This window comes from Chlamydotis macqueenii, chromosome 24, assembly GCF_036417535.1.
Source record: "Chlamydotis macqueenii isolate bChlMac1 chromosome 24, bChlMac1.mat, whole genome shotgun sequence".
NCBI lineage: Eukaryota > Metazoa > Chordata > Aves > Otidiformes > Otididae > Chlamydotis > Chlamydotis macqueenii.
In genome coordinates this window covers 2,216,913-2,234,335 of record NC_141579.1, presented here as the reverse complement: position 1 = coordinate 2,234,335, position 17,423 = coordinate 2,216,913, and the positions used below count along the sequence as shown (strand labels likewise).

At 43.6% G+C, this 17,423-nt stretch overlaps 1 long non-coding RNA gene across 2 annotated transcripts in view; it reads left to right on the top strand.

Annotated features, from left to right (window-relative positions):
* The first annotated feature begins 3,907 nt into the window (after window positions 1-3,907).
* LOC147597872 (uncharacterized) overlaps window positions 3,908-17,423 on the top strand; it is a 51,761-nt gene continuing 38,245 nt past the window's right edge. For both annotated transcript variants that reach the window (XR_015261056.1, XR_015261055.1), the window contains exons 1-3: window positions 3,908-4,016; window positions 4,457-4,567; window positions 5,613-5,740. This is a non-coding gene — a long non-coding RNA (uncharacterized LOC147597872). The remainder of the gene's footprint in view (window positions 4,017-4,456; window positions 4,568-5,612; window positions 5,741-17,423) is intronic.

The window sequence follows — 17,423 nt, the reverse complement described above, 5'->3', positions numbered from 1 at the left end:
CTTCAGCCAAAACCGTCCCTGTCATCATTTTCTGAATGGACTGGATATCTCTATGATGAAAGCAAAACATCTCCCAGTGCTGGAAGACGTTTCCGGCTATTCCCTTTATTCATTCTGCATTATAAACTCAAACACTAGCGAGCCAACTGGCAGCCACCTTCACAGAGAACAGCAAAGCCATTTCTTTATTTAAAGGCTGTGAATGCTGAAAACAAAATGGTGTGTGCAGAAAACAAAACAGCATTTCAGTATAGGATTCCTGACATAACAGGAGAACTGGCAGTAAATAAAAGACAAAATGAGAATCAATAGCTTGTGAAAGAGAAAAAGAATATAAAAGGAAATGCAATAGTACAAAGAGGAAAAAGGTAAAACCTCACACTTTTTTTCCCCTCACAGAAACTAATTTTGTAGAGGTTTGGGCTTAATCCAAGGCTGTAAGAAAACTATAGCCCAGCTGTCACTGATTTCACCACCCTTTGGATGTGATCTTCTGTTTTTCTATTGTAATTCAAACTGCCTGCCCATCGTTGTGAAATAAATCCTTTGGAAAGGAACAAGAGTAAATCCTCACTTCCCTCTCAAGTTATCGGCATAGTAAAACCAGGCTGAGCTATACCACTGAGACAATCCCCAAACCAGCAGTTCACACACCTCAGCTCTGGGCTCTCTCCCGATAATGACGACCTGTAGCACAAAGCAGGCTCCCTTCTTCGCAGTTCAGTGGTAATTGCAATTAAATGGAAGGCTTGCAATGAAAGCAAACACAGTAATGGAGTTAATTTTAGCAAACCACTAATGAGCAATACACCAGCCTCCTTTTTTACCCTTATGGCCAACCACCTAATGTGCCTTCTCTTGCTTTGTTGAAATCATTAACAACTAACCTGCTGTCCTCCTTTTGGAAAACACATTTCTTCCAGATTCTGCTCCACGGGGATCTGAAAGCTTTTCCAATCAACAATTCATTGAATGAAGTCTCCAGAAATCTGCTGTTGTCCTTTCCATCCTGAGCTGACCTTGAGCTATTTAAGCCTAGATGGATTTCAACTCCATAGTCCCATCAGCCTACAGATCCTCCTCCCCGCCCTCCACCTGGGATAAGAGAGGCTTTTCAGAACATGTTAGAGGAGGTCTGCTAAATGATGCATTGAAAAGAGCTGGAGGGAAAAAAAACTTTATCACCTTGTGGCTTGAGCAGAGGAGGATGGGCTTCCTCAGTGCTTTAAAAGATAATGAAAAAATAAAAAACCCAGGCAGAGAGCAATGCAAAAGGAAGAATTAATACTTTTTGATGGATGAATAGAAATGGGTTCAGAGACCAAGGTCCCAGGAGAGTTCTAGGCACCGCATATTCAGATTAATTCCATTCTAGTACAACTTCTCCTTGGAAGACAAAAGGGTAAAGGAGTGCAGGAGAAAAGCTCTCTCTGGCTACTGAGGGGATATGCCACGAAGGAGCATGGAGCGCAAGACACTGGAGAAGTTACTGTTCAGAATTTAGACGCAGCAAGTTAAACAGCAGAAGTCCTTGCGATGGCTGGGGCTGCAGTTCATTCAGTGGTCCCTGAACTGAATTCAAGTTTGGCATTTCTGATCTGGATTCTGTTGCAGATGTTTGTAGTAGACGCAAGATGAAACAAATGCAATAGCTCATATGAATGCAGTATACCCTGCAGGAACTTCCATGGCGGGTCTGGGTATGCTGGCAGAGCCCCAAGGGAAGGGGCTACGTATGTCTTTGTCATTTGGTCTGAACACCAGTGAGTCACTTTTACAAACACCATTGCATTCCTCCAAACCTACTGCCTCTGCCAAATCAATGCTAGAAGAGCAATTTATCCACAAACCATCAAAGAAGTTGCCAAACGCCTCACGCAAGGTCACAATGCCAGCCCGACTCTATTACTGTGAGACGAGAGATCACAGAGAGCAGAGGCCAGAAAAGCTGTTCATTTGCTTGCACTAAGGATCACGATTTGCCTAACCCTGTGTGATGGATCACAGGAGGAAGCACTACTGAAAAGAAAGGAGAGAAAAAAAAAGGGGCAAAACAGGACAAATCTTCCCAGCAGCATACTCCTCCCCTGCTGAGCAGTTATCCCCTCCCGCCCTTGGAAACATGCAGCCACTTTACTTAAAGAGTTGGATCAGAATCTCTCAGTGTAGCAAGTCCCCTTAGTTCAGACATTTCTCAAGCGCTCATTTATTCAGATCTTTGCCCCGCTAAAATAACAACTAGTAGAAGAACAGATTCTGCTCCTGTACCACCCTGCGCCTGGAGCTATTCAGTTGCTTTATAAAATCTCAGGAATTAAATGCAAGTATTCAAGGAAAAACCAATATAATGTGGCACTCCAGCCCTCCTCCCGGTGATGCTGATTTCCATTGTTCTGAGTCAGTATGCTTTTGTATTTGATGAATATTTATATAATAACATATTAAAAGCCAAAGGTAATAACTCTGCAAGAATTGACAAAAGTACAGTGCTGAGTACAGTAAGCCAAGCCAGCGTTGCCATTATACATTCGTTTCCTTATTCCCTTCCTAAAAACATAAGTATTTTAAACCTTTCTTAGTGGGTGTGAAAATCAAGGAAGTAGCAAATTTCCAGAGCTCGCAGAGGCAGGAGCTGAGCAGACTCCTGTCACACAATTCAACAAGATTATAGTTTGGTAGTATGAAAGGTTACAAATCCCTGTACAGCTGTGCCACTGCCTCTGTGTCATATCCTGCTTGCTCATCCAGCATGCTTATTCCACAAAGCTTTGCCCATGTACTACAATTTTTGCCTGCAAGTTCTGAAGTCCTTTCAGAGCTCTTCGTGCTCAGCCCACACCTTCGCACCAGTGTCGCATCTGGCTCGCATTTGTTGCCATATCCCCTCTCACCTTGCTAATGGAGTCACTCTCTGCGCCTCTTTCCTGGCTGCCTCGTGTTTCTGGGGTGCCAACCCCATTCTAGCACAAGGCATCAAAACATCCAGTGAATGCCAGGCAGCATTTTCTAGCTTTCCACAATGTTTTCTTGTGCTGTGCATTTATATAAGTTCGGGAGGCCTTCCTTCTATCGTGGAGTCTTTAAAACCTGTGCACCAACAAGCCTCACACAAGTCCACACAAGCTGTTTTCTAGTCACTCACGCAGGCAACCCTCCTCTATGCATGCATTTCACATGGCATTAGGCAATTTATTCACCAAAACAATCATTTGAAGACAGGACTTCGCTCAGTACAACAAGAAACAACAAACGTTGCCGGGTCGTGTTGTTGCAAACACCCCTGAAGCCGAAGCAGTAAATTTCTGCCTCAAGCCCTTCTGAGGCCTGTAAACATCAAACAGCGCCATTGGATAGCGGCTGGCAACTTCAGGAGCAATAATATTTCCAGAAATGGATTGCCACATCTCCTCTAGCTCCGCTGCTCCCAAGGCCTCTACCATGGGAAGGCACGGGTCCAGCACACACGCCCCTCTCAGACCCCCTCCACCCTCACGCCCCCCAAAAACCCACAGCTCTTACCAGGGCCCTCGGCAGCTTCGCCCCGCAGGGAAGAAACGCTCGCGCTCCTCTCCTCAGCGGCAATGGCTCCTGAGAGAAGACGAAGCCAGGAGAGAGCCGCTCCGCGCCACGTTGCCACGCAGATGAAACACCCCTAAAACTCCAGGGGGTTTTGCCATTTTTCTATCGTTTATTTTTTTCTTATTTTATTATATTTTTTTTTTTCCACCTCCCCCTTCGCGAGCTGGTGCCGAGCCGCTTTACAACGGGGCCGACGCCGCCACGCGCTTCCCGCCCCGCGCTTCCCGCCCCGCCCACGCGCTTCCCGCCCCGCCCACGCGCCGCCCCCCGCCCCGCCCCCGTCGCCAGGGCGGAAGATGGCGGCGGGTGAAGGCTGGAGGTGGCGTTCGGTGCGGGGTCCTGGGCTGCGAAACTCAGCGGGGCCTGGCCAGGAGCCGGAAAAGCGGGCGCTAACGGTGATAGGAGTTTGTGTGCCTTCCTAAGGAGGTGCGGGTACAGTGGCTAAGGTTTGGGTTTCTCCCTCAGCTGCGTGCATCCCTTCCCGTTTGGCCCCGTGGCCTAGCTCACACCTTTGCCTGCCTCTGGAATGGCTTCTCTTGGCCTTGGGGCGCCTCTCCCCTGCTAGGCTGCACCTGCAAAACGCTGGGAAAATAGGGGTGGTGTGAGGATGCCCCGCAGAGGTGACTTGCCAGGAGCGGGGATGGATGGAGCTATCAGTCATGGTGCTATTTCTAATCAGCTGCACCCCGGCTGGTGAACAAATGGCATCTCATTTGCAAAGCTTTTCTCTGTTCTCTCATTAGCATAAGTATTGTTTTCCATTATCCGTGGTGATTCACATTAAACTAATGCAAATTCATCTGTCATCTGAATATATCTGAGTAAAGGGCAACTGTGAATTCAATTAGTGACTATTTCCCCCTCTCCTGCTCAGCAGCTAGAGGTGCAGTTTCCTGTGGAAGGTGGCTGTTGATGGGGTTTGAATCCTGCCTAACCTTGCTGCAGTGGAAGTGGACTTGTACCAGTTTGCTACACCAAATTTGAGCTTGTAGGTATCAATACTGATAGCATTAGTAGTTCTGACTTCTAAGGTGCCTTGGGCTTTTACTGTGGCTCTTTGACATATGATAAATGATGTTTCTTATCCTTACCCTGACTTGATCATTTTAAGATCCACAGTTTGTCCACTAGCTTGAAATCCGTTGCTATTTATGGCTAGCTTGGATGATTGGAAGGGAAAATAGTAGTCCTAGGTCTACACTGAATACAAGAAAAGAAGTAACTGTGAGCTGAGTGCTCTCTTTCACATGCTGCATGAACATCCAGTTTCATGTAAGATTTTTGTAACTGCGGGAACCTGGTTCTGGAAAAATCGCTCCGCTTTGGGTCATGCTTTTGCACAAAATTTCCCTCAGTTTTACACTAGAATTCTTTGCGCTCTACCCAGGGCAGTTACATTTGCTAGCGAGTTGTTACCATGGTCCTCTCAGTAATGCTGACCTGCCAGTGTTGTAGAATAGACCCCTTCTTCCTCCTGGAAAAGTGCTGTACTTTGTTGAATGCTAGGGCATCCTCCTAGACAATAATTGCTGCTGAAGTGCATTATCAGGTCATACTATGCCGCAGGGAGAGGGTGATGACAGCGGAGTTGCCTGATACTTCCCCTTCTGGATGCTCTGTATTGGATGGGGTGGGAGCTGTAAGGATAAACAAAGAGTCCACAAAGTGCTTCCCTTCACCGCAGCCACCCAGGCTATAATTCTCCAGGGTGCATACTCTGTAAATTCCCTTTCACTGCTGGCATGTTAATGGCAGCTGGGGAGATGTCACTTCAAAACTAAAATGAGCAATGACACACAGAGCAGCAGAAGGTAAATGGCTTTTAACTGGATAACGTGTCAGTTAAAGGCTAAATTATTTCCCTGCTGTCACTTCCCTTTACTTTGCCGGCTTGTGTTATTGGCCGCTACTGACAATGGTGGAGAGAAGTGATGCCCTTGGCCCTGGGACGTGCTGATTACTTTTGTGGCTATCTTCTTGTGGTGGAATAACAGGCAGATGGAGCTGAAATCCACTTCCATTCTTTTCTCTAGGATACATGGAAGTGACTTGTACAGCGAGATATTCACCACTTACGCGGCGAGATCTTTCACTAGCGATCAGATGCTTGCAGCGTCTCCGAGACAGTTTTGCCAGGAAATGAAGCTTTCCTAAGTGTGTGGTAAGTGTTTCTGGTGCAGGGTCATTGTTTGGGCCTTCTATCCCAAGAAGAAACAAAATTTAGGTCTAAATATAGGTCTGCATAAGTCTCCTACTCCTGCAGGAGTAGTACTTTGGGGGCAAGGTGTATCCTCCGATATTCCTGTAGCTCATCAGAATGGGAAAGGGACCCTTAACTTCTTGAGACTGGACGTTGGGGCTTATGGATGATGGTAACTGGAATCTGTTGAGCTAGGTGCTGTATTCTAGTGCTAAATTAATACTCCTGCTTCGGAATTTTACCGGGAGGTTGAGGGGAAGTTTATGTGTGCAAGTCTCAGTGTATTACATGGGTGAGTGGTTAAAGCAGTGTTCGGTGCTATCAAACTGATCGAAACCAGAATGTTAAAGAAATTCTGAAAATTAATATTTTACTTGTACAGTGATCTTAGTATTGAACAAGCTGTACTTTCTCAGCAGACTAATTGTTATTAAGTAGCAGCAGAGTGGAAGAATTGATTTCTGGGTTACAGAGCAGCAAAACCAGAACTTTCTGCTTTTCCTGTGTGGGTCTGGTTTGAAAGCTGCCTCTGCAGAAGGGGCCCTGTGGCTCTGCTTACATCATTGATACCAGGACACAGTTTGTAGAAGATTATTTTCTCACTTCCAGATGTTTTGAGATCTGCAAATCAAACTAGGCCTTTTCTATATCATAATCCTTGGTAGTAAAGGTTCTGCCGGGGAAATTAGGGTTTTATCTACACTTGCAAAGTTTTCTTGAGATTTAGGAGATTTCTTAACTGCTGTCCTGTATTTGAGCAAACTCTGAAGTGACAGTATGTTAAAGGTGCTCAACTCAGTATTTCCTTCAAGCTTTAGTGGATCTTGTTTGGAGTTAGACTAGGTAATGATGACTCTGTTCTTACCCAGTTTAGGACACGAGTCTTTCATCCTTTCTTTTAAATGCCTTTATGGGAGATAGGTGAGGAAGAGCCCAGTGAATGAGTATTGCTGTGTAGCAAAGCCACTTAAAATGCTTTGAGTGTGTTTTTTTTTTTTTTCCCAATGAGAAGCAGAGATCATTGAGCGTCAGAGTGCAGCTTAGGAACCTGAATCAAACAGGAGGTATTCAGAATTATTTCAAACACTTGGATCATGGCAGAATTCTTTTAAGTTCACTAGCAAACACTTGGAAAAACAGATGTTTCTTTCTGACAGAACCCTGAACATAACAGGAAAATAGAATATGTTCCCCTCCCTCTTTTAGCTGGAGAAAAGAATCTTTAAAATGCCTTGCATGTGTGCTAAATAAATAAATTTAAAAATGAACCTTCTGGCCAATCACAGTTTAGCTACCCTGCAATTAAACAAATCCATAGACTGGCAACACATTTACATCTCATTAAGGGGAGGCAAATGCAGCAACTGCATGAAAATTTAGAAATTAGACACAATTACCATGTTGGCTGGAGGCAGGAGAGGGAAACATTAGCGAGGGAGGTTTTTAAGAGAAGTTTGATGGTTCCTTAATTGGCTGCTGCCTCCCCAGTCCCACCCAGCTCTGCTGTTTAAATGAATTTTTCAAAAAAGAATCATGGATGCTCTGCCTATCTCTGCAGTGCAGCAGCCCTGAGGAGTTAATGAAGCAAGACCCGCAGCGGTCTGCCAGGGAGCTGCAAACCTCTAGGGCGCCCCCCTGGCACGGCGCTGGGCAGGCCTCCCAGGCTCCCAGGGACAAGCCTCTGCTGGCACTTCTCACAGGGTGTGCAGAGACGTGGCTCAGCTACGCTGATCCTTTTGCTCTTGCTGTGCTCTGCAGCTGCGTCCATTCACATGATCGGTTGTTTTGAAGGGCTGGCGTACTCAGAATTGTAGTGCAGCGCTCGCCAAAGGTAGTGTGCCTTTCCCTTCACGTGGATGGCTGGAGTATTTAGCTGACACCGGTGGTGATGTTTGCTAGTACAAAGGTATTTATTGTCTTTGTACAGCGCCCTTCCTCTTTCCCTGTCTCCAGCAGTTGCCTAGTTCTGCTGTTTATTTCTTAAAAGGTGCCAAGTTCCTTCCTCCTGAGGTGGCTGTATTTCTTAGGAACTGACACAGTGTGTGTGGGGGTGGTTTCTTGAATAGGTGCAAGTATTAATAATGTAAATAACGAATGCCAAGTGGTAATTATGCACGGTAACTGGGGATAAGAACCATCTCAGGAATCACTTCTGGGAGGAGGGCCTGGGCTTTACTGGGGAGTGTCTAGACCACTGGATTCAGGAGCCTTCCCACAATAATACTAACTAGTTGTAAGACTGGCGGTAGGAATGCCCACCAGAAGGTAGAAAGCTTTAAAAAATAAAACCACAAGGATTTTTCAAAAGGAACAGTGAGACAGAAGGGGTGTTCTTTTGATTTTGTGCATGTTTTGGGGTTTTGGGTTTTGGTTTTTTTAACCCTCTTGCTTTGAGACAGAGCTGTCCATGGGTGCTACTCCACCCTGTGGCTGTATTTCTGCAAACCTCCAAAAGCTCAAGGGGGCAACTTTCAGTTGCTACAAAAATGGAGGTGTATTTTGGATATACGACTTGTGCTCGAGATCCATAAATAAGAAGTCAGTATGTCTTGAAGTTACAGGTAACTGCTACTTAGGCATTTCTTTGTATTTTTGGAAGATGTGAAGTCTATTCCTTTCCCGTCTGAAAACTACTTAGCATAGTTTTCTGCTAGGTTTTGATAGCAAAATCCAAGTTGGCACAACTGAAACAAGTCAAGTGGGGAATGAATAGAAGGTTCTACAGGCTGGCTCCTACCCCGCATACCAATTGATACAGTTTTTCTGGTGCAGGGGAAGACAAAGAAAGAAAGGTTTTTCCATGTGTCCTCAGCTGATCCCTGGAAAAAATGGAAGCAGTGCAAATGTAAAAATAATAATTAAAAAAAAAAACTTTGTAACTTTGTTTAAGCTTTTAAAAAGTATGACTTTAAGCTGCTTCAAGTTTGTGTTATCGACATTAATATGCAACCTGTGCTGTGCTTAGTTTGTTTTTTTTTTTTCCTCCCCTCAGTATTTCTTTGGACATCTTGCTGGCGTTTTTTTTTTCCCTTGAAAGTACTTTGAAATATGCAAGCTCTGTGATAGCTCAGCTATCTCTGATCCATTAGATCTGTCATTTTGCTGGGCACTGTGGCTCTGTGGAGAAGCTTTATCATTAACGTGAGAATTGATAAACTGTGTTGAGCTGGTGAATTGATAAGGAGTTAATGACATTGTGTTGCGGGACTACTGATGAAGGCTGTAGGTGTCTATGCAGAATTTGTACGTTCTGCTGTAGCTGAGAGACCGTGCTGTCAGTAATTCAGGGGACCGCATGTGCAGCAGTGAACAAGTTCAGAGTTGAAGACAGTTCCCACGGCATTGATCATCCAACTGTCACTGACTCCAGTAGTATTTTACTCCTGAAGTATGCGTAGCCTTGATGTGAATAACTACTGTAGATGAGGTGTGTGGTTAAAGTGATGCTTTGACTGAAATGTAGATGTCTTTTAGAGGGCTATAAAAGCTCTCTGAAACCTGCCTTTTACTATCCCAGCCATATAGCTCTTTTTTCACACAACACACAGCAGTGTCATGCGTAGCAGAGGAAAGGCATACAACTGACCAGAAATCTGCCCTGAACGTGGATCACAAGGCTCTTGGGAATAACTCATACAAACGTCTCCTAGCTTAGCCAACAGAAGGAATTTCAGCTGTAACAGAATATAATCCATTTCACCCTGGCATTGAATAAAGGGAAGGGTAACTACTATTGGTTGGATTTTAATTTTTTTTTTTTGCAAATACTCAGACACTACAGGGATGTGTGGAGAGATGAAATCTATAGATAGATATAAAGGGTATAAATCAAAACCTCAGGTGTAGTCACATGCCGCCTCCACCTCCATGGAAACTGTGCTTGCAGTCATCATTTCCTAATGGGCCACACCGAGAGTTTTGGATAAGCAGATTTGGGTAACTGTAAGAATGAGACCAGGTTTTAATCTTTTGTTTCAGATGTTGATACAACTGCATCATAAACCCTGAGCTCTTGCTTTTGGCAGCAATGGATATCGCTGAAGGTGTCATATATTTAAAAAAGTTGGAATGGGAGCGTTTTCTTGATCTTTTCTGAGCACTCCACTGCCTTGCTCTTAGGAAGAAAGCAGCAATTGTCTCCTTGCCGCCTTACTTTTGGTGTAGTGAAACAAATGTTGTTACACCAAGTAGGTGTAATTCTCTCATGGATTCCCTTCTCTTTGCAGTAACTGCCTGACTGCGCCAGCGTTAAATGAGGAAAGCCCTAGTTAAGATAAATTCCTGCTGTGCTGGCTGTAGTTTTATGAAGAGTAGGGGAGAAATTGTGAGAACAACAAACTAAAACTAGTCTCATCTCCTAAAATATTTGATTACAGAAACTCAGTTTGTTATGCAGAGCTGCCCTTTTAAAACATGTGCAAGCTGGTAAGGCAAGCAGAGTTGTACAAAAAGAAAAGAATACACTGAAAAAAACCAACAAGCCAAGATTTGTTCTACAAGAAAACAACCAGCTTCTGTAATCTACTGTAGCAATAGTTCGGAAGACTGCACTAACCTTGCTGTCAGTTAGTATGCTTAGTGTACTCGGGGGAAAGGATCCTCTTCTAAATTGGTGTCTTTGCAGTGTGCTCTGTGGTGTCCTGTGACCCAGGAAGATCTGAACTTACCTCTTTCCCATATCTCAAATTGGGTGGCAAGCTGCCAAAGTGTTTGAACTGGAGTTTTGATATCTTTCCACAGTGAGTAACCAAGAGCCTGTAGTTCCGGAGTGGATGAGTTTCTGGTTTGCTTGTTTGTGAAATTTCTTAATTAAGACATAAAGAACACAGGTAACTTGTGCACGTGGTGTTTATCTGCTGCTTGTTCACCAAAACCCCTGCTTTGTGTGTCTTGGGATGAAGGAGATATTTTGAAGTATTTCTGTTGTAAAATTGTTCATTGCCATGTGTGTCATCGTTTTAATTGATCTTGGAGTTTTTCTGCCTTGGGTAAGCCAAAAGCAAAGATTCAGTGAAGACTGTGGTCCCTTTCCCTCCCAAACCCTACTTTGCTCTGTGAAGAAACGAGGTTTCTCCAAAGATGGTTTTGAATGAGTAGAGGTTATTTATGCTTCCTTTTATCTCCCTCCTGGTTTGAGCAGAGGTGAGAGGTTCCGCTTGGTTAGCAGTCTGGGAGCTGCTGTGGAACAACGGGGAACTAAATTCCATGCTGGAATTCAGGAGCCCCTCCAATCAATGTACTTCCCAATTAATTTCTATATATAATCAGGACTTCTGAAAACAGTGTGCTGCTGTTAGCTCTGGCTTTAATTTATTTTGAAAAATGAGTAATTATCAAGCTGTGAGCAAATTACTATTCCTTTCACCTGGCTCCTTTCAGAACTCATTCGCATTCAGAGGAGCCATTGATTAATGAACAGAGCAACAGAGGACAAGGATGATCCAATTCAGCCCCAGGCTACGAGCTGCATACAGCAGAAGTAATGCTTCAGGAGAAGGTATATTAGGCTCTCTTTGCAGATCACCAGATGAGGCAATTCTGCCCCTCATCGTGGTGAAAGACAGGAATCAGGTCTTAGGAGATGAACTTCTTTCCCATTCCCACTCTTGGGCAGTGAATGAGCAAAAGCGTGGCCTGCTTCTTAGGCTGTCCCCATGCTGTGTTTTTGTGTTAAGCTGTCTTAGCGCACGATCAAATGCAGATGACAGGCCCATGTTAAAATGTTAGAACTCAACAGTTCTTGTGGGGCAAGGACGTTCTGCGCTTTGTACAATGCAGTGACGAATGAGATAGCTGCAACTTCTCCTGCATTCAAAAGAACCAAAGGTTTCTTCCTCAGGCATACTTCTGTGGAGCCCTTTTTAGTGTCCCCATTTCCCTGGTTGTGCCTTTTCCATGCTTGTGGGATGAAGAGGAGCTGTCTTCTATGTTGTTATGTGTGATGATGTTCTGTGCCTTTCTAGGGGACCTAGATGTACCCGTGAGTCTCGTTCTGTGTTCCCACTTCTGGAGGTTTATATGTGGCTGTTGTGCAACTTTATTTGACCTTGTGAAGTGACATTCAGAGGCAGCTGTGTAAGGGACACTGAGCTGATGGATTTTGTTCCTCTTCAATATGAAAATTACTCATCTTTTACTTCCACCAAGTTTTCAGTGACTCTCTCAATCTTCTCTTCCAGCTTTCAGCCCTGGCCTTATTAGAATGACAATCAGAGTGCCCTTGGGTGTCATCTGCACATCAGCCAGCAAGTGTGAACTTGCAGGAGTTGAGATGAACAAAGTGTTTCCTCTGGAGTGTGGCTTAGTGTCACTTAAACATTGATACAGGTACTGATTGAGTACAAGCGGCAGCTATGTTACATCCCTTCTGCCTTGCTCTCTTCACCTTTGATCATCTCAGGTGTCACTCACTGTAGATTTGCACAGACTCTTTTCTAAGCAAATAGAAGTTCAGATCTGTGTGTGTGTTTCCTGCCATGTGCCCTCCCCAAAGGAGCAGTAGTTGTGATGGTGATTTGATATGATATGGAAACACCGAACTGCTGGGAGGCAGGCAGTCCTCCCATTGCTTCTTCTAGAGTTCACTGAACAGCTGTCTGTTACTGGTAAGTTCAGAGCACTCTTAAGCCAGGCTGAACTGAAATAAATGTGGAGAGGAAAAAAAAAAAGTAATGTATGCATCCTTATATAGTTCCCCATGCCATATTTTTCCTTTGTTTTCTGTTTCTGGAGGTTATTCCTTTGTTTAGGGGGAGAGCAGATGTTTTTTGGTTGTATGATGTATTTTTATTTATCTGTCTCTTTATTTATTTAAACTTATTTGGGCTAAACTGCTGAAACACTGGGAACGCAAAGCTTTTAGTAAGCCTTTACCAGAATTCAGAGCTTTGCAGGGTTGGACTGTGATCCCCGTTACTTGTTGGAGACTTTATGGCTTCCTGTTTCTGCAAGAGTTAAGAACTGTGTGTTAATATAATCAGGTTCCAACTTAATAGCCCTGAGCTGAGCAAGCTGTAAGCTGATACCGTAAGTAGGATATCAGCTCCAAAAAGGGGAGGAATACTTTATTCTATTGAGTTTGCAATGAAGGAGAAAAAAGAAAAGCATCTGAGAGCAGTAGTTTCTTAGAACCCTGCTACAATCCATTTAACAAATTGTTTCTTCTCTATCTTCACCCTAGTTGTTCTTATTATTATGCCTGTTATCTGATGGTTATTCAATCTATATTTTGTAATTACTTCCCTTCTGTCTTTCACTCCAACATACATTCATTGTCTTGTTGCACTAACGCAGTGACCTACATTATCCAAGCTGTAAAAGTCAATTACGCTGCCTGTGATTTTTCAAGTGGCATTTAGCAAATGGGTTTGTGTATTATCCACCCATTTCCCAGTTCCTGTCAGGAGCCAGTTTTTCTCAGGCGCCTCTTAAAAGCGTCTCTGAAAATACAACTACTCTTTCAGATTTGGATGCAAATTGTACTGCTGCAGTGTTAAGAAGGAATACAGAATGTCCTGCCCGCTCATCTGGACAATAACGAACATGCATTATACTTTGGAAATGAGGCATTGCATCGGTTGTCTGCTTCTCACTGTGAACTGGGAATATATTGTTCCAACTCATTGTATCATGTTCCGTGCAGGTTTCACGCTGTACTTGAGTGTGTGGATTTAACTTAAAACCATGTTTATGGTATTTGATAGGTAAGAGGTATCGCTCTTAGCAAACGGATCACAAAATTATCCATACCCACCAGATGAACAGTTCCCAAAGGGTGGGTGGGGAGGATTGTTTGTTTTTTAATCAAGCCTCAATCATTAATGCCTGAAGCTTCTCTGCATATACATCTTCAGTCTTCATGCCTTTCCCTGGCTTCGTGTTACGATATTGAGATGTGAGCACATTACAGATGAAGTTTAGAGCCCGTGATAATAAGCTCTGCAGGCCTATGCTAATTTTGTATTGGAAGAAAGGAGGCATCAGAGGGAATTTGTTAGATAGAGGTGTAATCATTCTAAAACTCCTGGCTCTTCCCTCGTATGAAGGCAGATTGCTTTATTACTTAGAATGATAGACAGCTTACAGCAGTAGCCCTGTAGCATCACTTGTCAGAAGACCCTCCAGCCGTTTGACGCATTCATGTGCACACATATCCTGGCTGACGTACGCAGGTAACGTGTGTGCCTGTCACATACGCACTCAGACATGCGCTTTTTGGTACATGTTCTCACAGGGACATGCTTTCACAGGGGTGAGACATGCAAAGATTAGGATTTAAACGTGTGCACAAATACTTACTCAAATGGGATGATGCTTATGAGGGATCCCTTTTTTATAGTTAAATGTTGAAAATTTCTTGGGAGACTTTTTCCCCCATTGCTGTCTTTTTTTTCCTTAATTTCTTATGCATTATCTGTAAGTCTGTACAAAAGAAAAATGTGAAATTGAAGGAGTGGTTCCCTGAAGGCATTAACTTCTGTGCTGCTCAACAAGTACTCATAGTGAGGTTTCCCTGTTTTAAATGCAGGAATTGTGTGACTTTTTTTTTCCTCAGGCATTTGGGTATGGAACTGGTTGTCAGTGTGCACTGTAATCTCCAATGCCATGTTTGAGCACAGCCTAAGTACCAACTGATTTAGCTTCACTTCCCCCCCACCCCTTTACAATTCCTTCTGTTAACAGCAGCTGTTATTCCTTCATTTAAGATAGAGAATTAAGGCAGAGAAAAATGAAATTACTTGCCCGACGTTAGTAGCAGAACTAAGAACAGAATGGAGGTCTTGCAAGTCTAAGCTCAGTGCTTTAATTGCAAGCTTAGATCTTAAGGTTAACATTTGCATGTGATTTTTTTTTTTTTGAAGGGGAAGGTCATGTCTGAGGTTCTTGAAGGACCATTCCAGGTGGTGGATTGTGAGCTAGTTTGCATCTGGTTATGTTTTGATACCTGGGTTTTTCATTATAGCAGTTTTTAGAGTGGTCTGGGAACATGATTATTTTAGGAAGTTACAAATGAGTATAAGAATAAGCAGAAGGCCCCCATGAAATCATTAGTATGGCCGGGGAGTAAAAATAAATAAGTACACTTTCATATCATTTCTGAGCTGGTGACCCTGTCAGCGCATGAATGTGTGCCTGGGGCTGGCTAGCTGCAGACAACAAGGAAGAATGTTTAATAGCTCAGCTGTACATGTGAGAGCATCTTGTCACTGGATTTCCACAGATTGGTTTGGATGACTGTAAATGCCTGAATTCTAATATGTGCTCACTGGGAGGTGTTTAGCAATCAGTATCCTCGGTGCTGTAAGCCCAGCTGGGAAGACAGACCTGCACAGGAGCTAATGCTACAGAAAAAAAGATCTCTATTTCAAGAACCATAACAGCAAATTTGATTTCCACCAGCCTAGTGTTTATAGACTGGTATTCTCTCCTCTACAGGAAGCCAATCTGAGCTTTCACAGGGCTCCTGCTGGAAGAAATCAAATGGGAAATTCATGCAAGGTTTGCAGTAGCAAAAGGGCAGGTAAGGATGTAACTGGCTGTGCTTGTGGGAGGTGAGAGAAATAAGAGATATGGGAGAATGGCTCAGCAGGGGATGAGGAACAAGTTGCTCTCATTCTCACTGCACTTTAAGAAGCCATGGAAAATGCTGCTGTCTGCTCTGAGTTACCTTACCAAAACCGTATGGTCTTTGTTTGATGGGGAGTGGGCTTTGTATCCACTCTCTAGGGAAGATAAGGGAAAGACAATGCTGGAATGCTTGAAGAAGTTGTGTTCCTGAAACCATTGTTTCAGCATTCCCCAGTACAGAGGCGAGCTAATTCTGAAGTGAAAGTTTTTACCTAAATAGTTTCATCCATATATTTCTTTTTATTGACTTGAGGATGGGGCGGAGTTGCCTTTCAGTGAAAAATCTGTAGGCCTCATCTTTCAGTGGTGAGGTTGGCAGTGTGCCCTAAAGTCCTGGTTCTCGTGGGGGCCCTCTGGCCACACTTGGACTGGAGAACTGGTGTCCTCTGCCACATGCTTCGTGTTCCTTTTCTCCCGGCTCATTCGTTGGAGTTAGCTTCCAAAGGAAAGTAGGATGTGCAGAAGGATGATGAGCAGCAAGTCTTACATCAGCAATGGCAGCCTGGTGGCTTTCAGAGTGTGTTCCAGAAAAGCAGGGCTGTGGACAAAGCAAATATTCTCACCCCTGTGTAGATTCCCAGTAAGGCAAGCCTTAAATCCTTTGCCTCCCTTTAACAGATGCAGGGACTTTTCTTCTAACAGGACCTGAACATGGCCAGAGGCATGTATCCAGTCATGAATCTCTTTGCAAATGCTGCAGTCTGATTTCTGAGTACTAGTTAAACGGAAGTTTTCACACCAAACCTGAGGGAAGCGTACTTATCGCAAGCTATTTGGTACTTTAGACTAAGACTTTCTTTTTACGTAAGATTAATTTTTCAGGGGGGGAGATGCCCACTGGCCCAACGGAATAATTACGTATTTCCTCCAAATCCTCCTGTATAAAAGGAAGGGACAAATGGGTATGTTGTACCAGGAGAAAGATGCATGCTTATAGCAGATGAGAGTTGTACTTTAAAGAAAATGGCCCTTTGACTGCAAATCTTTGTGAAAAAGAAGGCATAGACTGCAAAGCTTTGTACTTTTTGCTCTGAAATTGCAACCTTGAAAAAATTTAATCAAAACTTGTTTATTGGGTAAAAAGCATTCGGTGAAGGGAAAAAAAAAAAGGAAGAAAAGAAAATCAGAGAAAAAATTAAATACTTTAGTGCTGGGTGAGGTCAGAAGGGTGAACGGATTGCTGTTCCTGTAGGAGTTACTGAATAAATAAATCATTAGCAGTACTAAGACGGTTTCCTCAGAGCTACCACGGCCTTCGTTAGTCTATCACGGTCCTGTTGCTGTTACTGATACCAGAGGGAGCAGTTTGGCTTGGTGCAAAGCTGTTTGCTTACAGGGTGACTGAGCACTAGGCATTTTCACTCTGCGCTTGCTGGATAGCTATGCATTTATACTTTTATGCGTATTGTTAATGCTGGTGTTAGATATCTGTATAACAGTTCTTAGTAACTGATGTGTTGCAATAAGTGCTAGACAGAAAGCCTAGCAGATGTGGTACTTAGGCCCAGGAAGATTAAACACAATGCCTGTTTTTATACCGTTACTTGAAAAATCCAATGTTTTACCCATCTGTCCTGAGGCAGATGCTTAACTACAAGACCACATTCTTTATGCACTCTTAGGTTAATACTATATATTATTGTTGCATTATTCATCTATTCTTTGGCCAGCTGTAAATTACACTGGCCGTCTCTCCTCTCAGAGACTGGTCTTCCCTGTTTTCTCATCTATTAATCTTCTCAACAGGAAAAGCAGCATCCTCAGCTTGCACATGTGGAACTGAAAGCTGAAAAGAAAACTCACGGTATTCTGCAGTATTCTGTGTCATTTGATTGTCTATTCTGTGTCATTTGATTGCTCAAAATTTACCTGGAATTCTTTGGCCTGTTAATGCAGCGCTGGCGAAATTTTAGCTAGTTTGAAAGCTGGTGAAGTGACTTGGCAGAGCAGAAGAGTTGCTTTCAGCAAGGTCTGTGGAAGGAATAATGAGCAAATAAGTTCTAAGAATACGCTGCTA